General features: G+C 55.9%; 1 long non-coding RNA gene across 2 annotated transcripts; it reads right to left on the reverse strand.

Annotated features, from left to right (window-relative positions):
• Positions 1 to 1,774: 1,774 nt before the first annotated feature.
• On the reverse strand, positions 1,775 to 7,670 carry LOC109396605 (uncharacterized). 2 transcript variants are annotated; one of them, XR_002126872.1, is made up of 4 exons: positions 7,586 to 7,670; positions 5,585 to 5,853; positions 4,769 to 5,027; positions 1,775 to 4,255 (listed from the first exon to the last, which is right to left on the reverse strand). It is a non-coding gene; the product is annotated as an uncharacterized LOC109396605 (long non-coding RNA). The 2 variants fall into 2 exon arrangements; XR_002126873.1 differs by lacking the exon at positions 7,586 to 7,670 and adding an exon at positions 6,909 to 7,099.
• Positions 7,671 to 8,452: the final 782 nt, after the last annotated feature.

Consider the following 8,452-nt stretch of genomic DNA (forward strand, 5'->3'; position numbering starts at 1 on the left):
GGCCCGGGGATGCTGGCAGGAAGAGGTGGCAGCTCGCAGAGGGTTTGGTGGCCTCCTGGTCTCCCTCACCACCCCACCACTACCACTCGCTTCTCAGTCCCCGGGTAGCGGCTCCAGGCACTCCGTCCAGGCTCAGGCGCCTCCAGGGAGCTCCCACCAGGTGCCAGGAGGCCTGCCAGGCAGGGGCAACTGCTTCTCCTTCTGTCCTTATGAGAATGACCGAACATCTCTCCCCATGATTAATAGCGATTTGCATTTATTTCCTGTATTCATAGCGCCAGCTCATTATTCTAATTGGATTTGATCTCTTTTTTTTCATTATTTCAAAAAGCTCTCTCTATATTAAGGATAATCTCTCTCTCTCTCTCTCTCTCTCTCTCTCTCTCTCTCTCTCTCTCTCTCATAAGCCATGTACGTTTTCCCAGCTTGCTATGCTTCTTACTTTGCTTGTATTTTGCCCTGCAACAGCGTCTATCTTTTCTATAATTGAGGGGACCCACCATGTTATAACCGAACTCATTTCTTTTAGTACCTGTTGGTTTGTTTTTTAAATTTTTCAACAGTTTCAAATTTATCCTCATATATAGTGTGAGAAATGGATCCAACTTTATCTTCTCACGTGGTTACCCAGTTACTCAACAGGATTCATAAAAATCCATGTTTTTTCCACCTTCCAAGGTGCTATCTTGACTGCATACGATATTTTCATGTGTAATTGTGTGTGTTTCTGGGCTTTCTGTTCACTTTCATTAGCCTGTCTACTCATGCGCTGACACCTTCCTCTTATAATTCTAGAGGACTCGTGATATGTTTTAATATTTGACAGGTTAGCCCTCTACCCACTGCATTTTATTGTAGGGTTTTCTTGGCTAGTTTTGGTTTTTGGTTTTTGTTTTTTTCCTGATAAACTTTGTGACCAACTCGTCTACCTCTAGAAACAAAAACAAAAGCAGATGGAATTTTATGGGAACTTAAAAAAACTGACATACCATATATGGAATCGAGATTTTTCTATCCCAAATATTACCTTTCCTCTTTTTCCAGCTTCCTTCTATGGGATTGCTTTACAGCTTCCTCATAGAAGCCAACTAACGGATCAGCGTAGCTTACAGCGGCAAGTCACTGGAGTGAGAGGACAGCCGGACGACAGGGACGCTGGGGGCTACTTCTTGGTTTTATCGGAGCAGTCGCATAAACCAGGGGCTTTGGTGTTTGTCGCGCGGTCTTCCCTTTGAATCTTCAGTTTGTCGCCCACCAGCTGTGGCACTTTGGGTAAGTTCCTGGGCCCCTGGCCGCCCCCCGACCCTCACCTGTAGAGCGGGAATAAACTCCCTCACTCCCTTCCCAGCCGATGCTTCTTATCGAGGAATTAACAGGACCGAACCTGTTCTCTAGCGCATGTCGTGGTCCTGCCCTGGTCCTCAGTCTTTTACAGTCATATTTTCAAAGTAGATACTTTTGGGGAAGAACAGAGTCAAGAGTTTGGTACCTTTATCCCTCACGGCATAAAATGTATTCTACTCCACACGGAAAATTAAACATAATAGATGGCGTTTTATGTGGGCATTTGGTATTCTATTATTTCGCACCTTATTTCTGAAGGACAAAGTACATGTATTTACGTAATTGGATGCTTATCTGAAAGAAAAGGAACCTGCTAAAACTTTCCAGGTTTGCTTTGTCGTTAATAAACACTTTCCTTTTGCCAGTATTTCAAGTAATGTCTTTCCCAAAATATGGCCAAGAAAGATATTACAGTGCATTCCCATCACTTTTATTTTCTTCTATTTATTCCCAGGCAGTATTCTTACATCCTTCCATGTAGGAAAGGAAAAAGTAAAATGAATTTTCGGTTTTATTTACAATACTATTAAAATACTTTCATTAAACATAACTTAATGGAAAACTTTTTATGCTTTCATTCCACAAATATTTATCGAGAGCCCACTTTGCACGTATTTCCATTACATGCTGGGGGCGGGAGTCACCGAAAAACAGTAAAACTCTCTCGCCGGAGCCTAGATGCTCGCGTTCCGGGGGCTAAGACGGCGGTGCCTTAACCACGCAGCCGGGCCGCTGGTCTGTCCATCGTCTTCAGTCACCATCGCCTTATCCCTTCATCCTGTCATGCGCTGTGCTCACAACACTTGCGCCTGTCTGGGCTCATCAGCCACGGGCAGGACAGGCCCTTCTGCTTGGCACGTACAGCGAGCCCACAGGCAGGAAATGAACAGCCCCACCGAGTGGCCCGTGGGGCGGGCGTGAGGGAGACCTCCAGGGAAGGGGACACGCGGAGGGGAAGTTGGGCACCGCGGGCTCCTGACCACGGAGGGCAGCCCCCCAAAGGCTGTGACACACGCAGACACTGGAGAAAAGCCACTTGTGAGCCCAGCCTGGTGTGTCCTGTGGGGTCAAAAATAACTCCCTTCCCCCCTTTCTAAGCTCTTCTGGCTAGTAATCAAATTAACAGGAGACAGGGTAACAGGAGAAAACGTCGGGTTTATCACGCATGTACACGCGGGGGTGCCGTAGCACATGAGACCCAGATGTACACGCGGGGGTGCCGTAGCACATGAGACCCTGGACGCTGTGGCAGCTAATGTTTATGTGCTGTTCTGGGCAAAGGAGAGGGAGGCAGGGCTGGGATTTCGAAGGGAAAGCGGGCCATTCACAGGTGGGTGAGAAAGAGCAAACGTGCGGTCAACAGGTTCTGGCTGGGACACCCAGAAACAGTGGGACACAGCGGTGAGTCCAGCCCCGGGCTCTGCCTGGTCCCTCCTGCTGGCCAGTTAGTTCATGCTCTGAGGCTAAGGGGACGCCCCCTCCTGTGAGCAGGTGTTTCTACCTGGATTCCTGTAGGCAGGTAAGGGCGGGGGTCAAAGGTTCTTCCTGCGTCTGGGAATCAATATCTCGAAAGGCATGTTTTGGGCAAATACTGGTCCCCCTCAGCTCCCAAAAGTGAGGGGGTGGGACCCAGGACCAGGCGAGTCTGTGGGCGCGAGAAAGTCCATTGGGCGGCGAAGTGGCCGTGCGGAGAGCAGCTCCAGTGTTGAGACCAAGGGGAGACTGGCCGCCCACTGCTCCTGGTCACCCACTCAGGCTACTCACCACCCACAGACACTGCAGAGGCCACTGTGTCCGGCCACTGGGAACGCTGAGGGGGGAAGGACTCGCACACCACATGGACTTGATCGCTGAGGGACAATGGCCACTCCATCGGGTGTCCGGGCTGCTGAAGCCCAACAGAGGCCGGACTCGGGCTTACGAGGCGGGGGCGGGGGTCCGGCAGGAGGCCCTCGGTCACCTGCTTCACCCCTCCAGGCCTCACTGTCTGGCAGACAAGGTCCCAAGTCTTCTCCATGTACCATTGTGTAAACATTTACGTGTGACACAAACATGGAGATGGAAGGACTCCCTTTAAATAAGGGGCTTCACTGCCGTTTCACCAAAATACTGGCAGATGCGTTTGTGTCTGAGCGTGTAGGTGAGCGTGTTTGTGTCTGAGCGTGGCCCCGTCCTGTGAGCCTTCCTCCAACACGAGGGCAACGTGAGGCATGGGGGGGGGGGGGGTTGGCGGGCTCTGTGGTCCGGACAGCGGGGCTCGGGTCCCAGCTGCTCCCCTTCCGGGGATGTGAGCAGGCCCCAGCCCCAGTGCCCTACCTGTGGAAGCGGCCAGTGACAGCACAGGCCCTGGGCTGTGGCGAGAAGTAATGTGACACAAGGAGCCCAGAGGCTGCACACCACAGGTCCTTCTCGGCTCAGAGGTGTCTGACCGGCCAGCGTCGGCCCCTTTGATACCATCAGGGAAAGCTGTGAGGTGTGTGCGTGTGTGAATGTGTGTGTGTGTGTGTGTGTATTTGTGTTCATGTGTGTGCGCGTGTGTGTGCCTGTGTGTGTGTGTGTGTGTGCACTCGTGCACACGTGTGTTGGCGTGGCAGCACGTGTGTGGGTGGAAGGAGAGCTTTCTTTCCGACGTCCTTGAGTTGGTGAGACATGATGATTTGAGAGCCGGCTGTCCCCTCCCGGGAGCCTGGCTGGGAAGCCTGTGAGCCCGCTCAGCCCGGCTGCGCTCAGCTCAGGCTCCCGGGGGTCTGGCACAGGCCCGGCATGGCCTTCTCAGGTGTTTTACCTGTTGGCGAAACTCAGAAATGTCACTTCTCTTTGTCAGGAAATGGAAATGAGGTCGGAAATAACTCTCCGGCCTGTGAGTCTCTGGGGGATGAGCCTGCCGCATCCTTAATGGGATCCGGAAGGGCTGGAACACATGGGAGGGAACGGGGTCAGCCGCTGAGCGCAGCTGATCCGCCAGCCCCAGGCCCTGCTCGCAGCAGCGGTGACAGCAGATCCGCTCAAAAAGCAGGAGACCAGGACGCAGGTGCGCGGGCAGAGCTGCCCAGCTCCCCACAGGCCGTGTCCGCAGGCCAGACCGCTGTGCCCATCTCAGAGCAAGAGCACGCACGTGTGTGTGTGGGTATGCGCATGCACATATGTGTGTGTGAGCGCGATGTGCACACGTATGTGTGTGCATGAGTGTGCGTGTGAGAAAGAGAGAGAGAGAGGCCTGCTGTTTCCTTGCCTTACTAACACCCAGAACCTGGCCTGTGAACTGGTGCCAGCTGGCCTGCAGCAGCTGAAATGGCCCTGGCTGGGTGGTCCTGCCCACGCCTGAGTCACTTGCAGGGGGCACGGGGTTTGGCATCATGTGTGGTCGCCCCCAGTCAGGTGGGTGGGCACTCAGCCGTGAGGTCCAAGATGGTTTGCAACTTACCTGCTTGAGTCATCCTTGCTTTGAGCAACTTTGCAGGTCATGCTCCTTCTGGTCCCAGGAAGGCCTGAGGGATGCCAGCCGGGTTCCCTCACCGCCCTGCCACAGAGGGACAGGCACCTGGAGCAGGGACCTTGAACCGTGTGTCACAGCTCCCTCATGTGCCCAAGGGGAGGCCTCTGGACGGCGTGTGCTGAAGGAATCCAGTTGAGGACACTCCCGGGAGAACAGTAACCCTGGACGGTGTTACGCCCCGTCCGCCCTGTGGGTCACATAGGGAAAAAATGAGAAAGAGATTAAATTCTGCACTGAGGGTCCGACATCAGCACTGGAGGCTTTGCATATCTCACAATCTTGTTTCCAAAGAATTACGTCAAGAGAGGCTCTGATTTACCATCCGGGAGCCCGGCCCTGCCCCTGGTTCTGGCTGTGGAAGGTTTGTGTCGCTTCCTGTCCCCCCCCACTCCCACCCCCACCCCCAGCCTCCAGGATTGCTGCAATCGCATTATCCCCCCTGCGGGCGGGATGTCTCCTCTGTGCTGCAATCTTATTGTTCTTTCCTTCCTGACCAGTGTGCTCCACAGGTCTGAGACCTCCAGCCCAGCCTGGGGGTGGGCGCAGCTAAGGGGCAAGGGGCCAGGGCCTCAGCGTGTGCCATGCACAGGCACCCCCAGGGAGCTGCATGGGGGATTTAGGCCCCCACCCCACCCCAGCACAGAGACCTGGTCTCACAGGGGACTTAGCTCAGCACAGGTGGCTTTCAGCCCCTCCACCCTGCATACCCCACTCTCACTGCCTGGGGCGGGGGCTGCTCACTACCTGGAGATGTGGGGGCCCCGCTCTGGGATTGAGCAGCTTTTCCCAGGCTCTGGAAGGACCTGTCCTGGGTGGCGGGCTCCCCAGGCTGCACTTGGGTGGACTCCTGCTTGGTAGGGCGGCGATGGTGGTTGAGGTTAGATATTATCTGGGAGGTTTCTTAGGGTCTTCTTCAGAAGCTTCTGCCAGCTCCCAAAATCAGACCTCGGGAAGGGCCACTCCTGGGCTGTGGGTCCGTCAGGGGCGACCCAAACCTATCAGTCTGAAGGTGCCTGGGGGAAGAAGATGAGGCTGCTACTGACATTTGTCACCTTTGTCACCAGGATCCAGGGACTTTCTGTAGACGAGGAAGCTCCTCGGGGGCTTGTCACAGGGTGGACACGCTGGGTGGGTCCCCTTCATTTGTGGTCACCGACAGCGGGAGGTCCTGTGCTGGGTTCCGGCAAGGGCAGGTGTGGCCCCGGCTCCCAGGGACCAGACAGCGCTCCAGGTCCTGTAGGTGACTGTCCTCTGCCCCAGGTGGGAACCTGGGCCACCACGTCTTCCCCACAGACCTGCAGCCGGGACCCTTGAGCCCAGAGGTGGCCCTGTGGCCACCTGTGTTGTGGTCGTCTGGTCCCCTCTGCCTTATGCTGACGCTTCTCCTTCCACTTGTCAGGGCTCCCAGAGTATGTGACGCACAGGGGCTCAGGGAGCAGGCCATCCCTCTAGCTGGGGCTCGCTGTCCCACTGGGGCTGTCCCCAGGCGGCACCAAGGGCTGCTGTCACTGACCAGGAGGTTTCAGAAAAGCCCTTTGCTTTTTAAACCCAGGGCCATCAGCCACACACACCACATGGACAGGCGTATGTGTGTGTGCGTGTGTACATAACGTGCACATATGAACACAAACATACACGCACATACAGGTGCTGGAGAGACAACGGGTCAGAAGGAAAACGCAGGACCCAGCCGTCCAGGGTGCAAGCAGGAGCTAAGGGAGGAATAAGGCGGGGACACAGGCTTTCTGGGACCTGATATGGTCCAGGGCTGACCGCAGGGCAGGGAGGGGAGGGGACGGTCCAGGTTGGGAGGGGAAGGCGGGGGACCCGCAGGCGGCTTCTGCCAGTTTGGTTCTCGTGGTTGTTGCCAGAGGAAAACCTGGACATTTGGCCTCCAGGCTTGTGCCCCTCAAGTCCCCCAGCAGCCAAGTGATCCTGGGAAATGTGAGCCAAGGGACACCCCCCTGCTCCTCCCGGGGTCAGTCTTACAAGGCACCCACCCCTCCTGCTCCAGCTGTCTCCCCTCCCCAGGCTCTGGGCACTCTGGGCCCTGAAGTTGCCTCAGGACCTTTGCACGGCTGCTGTCTCTGCCTGGCGTCTCCTGTCCAGTGATTTAAGCATTCGCTCCCCGCCTCCCTCCACTGGAGTGTCACTCTCTGAGAAGCTCCTGGACACCAGTCCCCGCCGTCCTCTCCTGCTCTGTTCCGCTTAGCTGTGACCACCGCCTGAAGCACTGCCCACTTTATGGTTTGTTTCATCTCTGGCCTGTGCTCCTGTTGAATGTAAGCCTCCTGAGGGCAGAGGTTTTGTCTCTGTGTTCACTGCAGGTCCCCAGAACAGGCTGACACCCAGCAGGGACTCTGGTGTGGGGTGAAGGAAAGAGGATGAGGGAAGGGGAGAGGTGGGCGGGGGGCAGGCGGAGCCCTCCATCCCCGCTCGGCCCCACACTGACTGCTGACAGTGCTCGTCTGTGGTGCCAAACGCCCCGCGGGCTTCGGGGTGGGCTGTGGGCTGGCCCTCGCCTGCCCAGACACAAGCCCTGCCCAGGAGCCAGAGGCCTGAGTGCGCCCAGCGCTCTGCCCGCCCGTGTCTGGGGGGAGATGGGCTGGGGGATGTTCCCCAGGCACAAAGATAACTTCATAAACCGAATCTCCTTAAAGAGCAGACAGCATTTAAAACCAATTTGCAGTCGATGAATGTTCACACACACCCCCCCCACGCGTTTTAGCGGCCCTGACACTGTACCTTCCAAATCATTTTATCCTGGTTTGAGCAGCTTCGCTCCACGGAAATGGCTTAATCGGATTCCTCCGTTCCTCCCAGGCGGGTGGCTCGGGTGGTGTGTTTATTTTCCAGACTTGCTAGACTGTATGGAAACAGACGGCTGTACCTGGGCCAACGTGCTGTCTGCACTGGGGGCAAGCTCGGAACAGAACGTGCTATTTCGAGGGTGCCTGGCCGGCTCCCTCCCGTCCCCAGTCCCAAGTGCCAAATCTCTGTGAGGCAGTTAATTCTATAGTTAGCGGCTGCCTCTCTCCTGTTCTGCTGTTATTTCAGACATGGTTCCTTTGAAGAGAAAGATGCGTGAGCATGCTGCCTTCCTGGGCAGACGACCTGCCTCAGATGCTTGACTCCGTGGTGGGTGTTTTCCACGTGGGGCTGGTTGCTGGGATTCGTGACCCCAACAACAAGAGCGCTCTCATTTCGGGGGACCTGGGATGAACATGGCAAATAAAATGCTTGCAAGAATCTTGACAAGTGACTTATAAACAAAGAACAGAGGTCGAAGCTGAGACGGCAGAGAAGCTCAGTGAATGGTGCCGTGCAGGCAACTGCCAGCAGGGTTTGGGCCTGACTGTCCCAGCCACACGGCCACACTGGCTCCGCAGTGATGTGGGCCCCACAGCGATGTGGGTCCCACGCTGGGCGCTGGCTTTGAAAGCTCTTGTTTCCTTATTTCTGAGCAAGGTGAGTCCACGTCGTGTACACTGTGTGCTGTGGGACAGCGTCAGCCCTCCCAGTGACACAGCTGTGAAAGGCCACCTAATGGCTGGCGTGTGTGCCGGTGACTGCTGCTGGCTCCTGGCCGAGACCTGCTGGTGACGGGAGCAG

The sequence above is a fragment of the Hipposideros armiger genome, unplaced genomic scaffold (assembly GCF_001890085.2).
Source record: "Hipposideros armiger isolate ML-2016 unplaced genomic scaffold, ASM189008v1 scaffold_530, whole genome shotgun sequence".
Classification (NCBI taxonomy): Eukaryota; Metazoa; Chordata; class Mammalia; order Chiroptera; family Hipposideridae; genus Hipposideros; species Hipposideros armiger.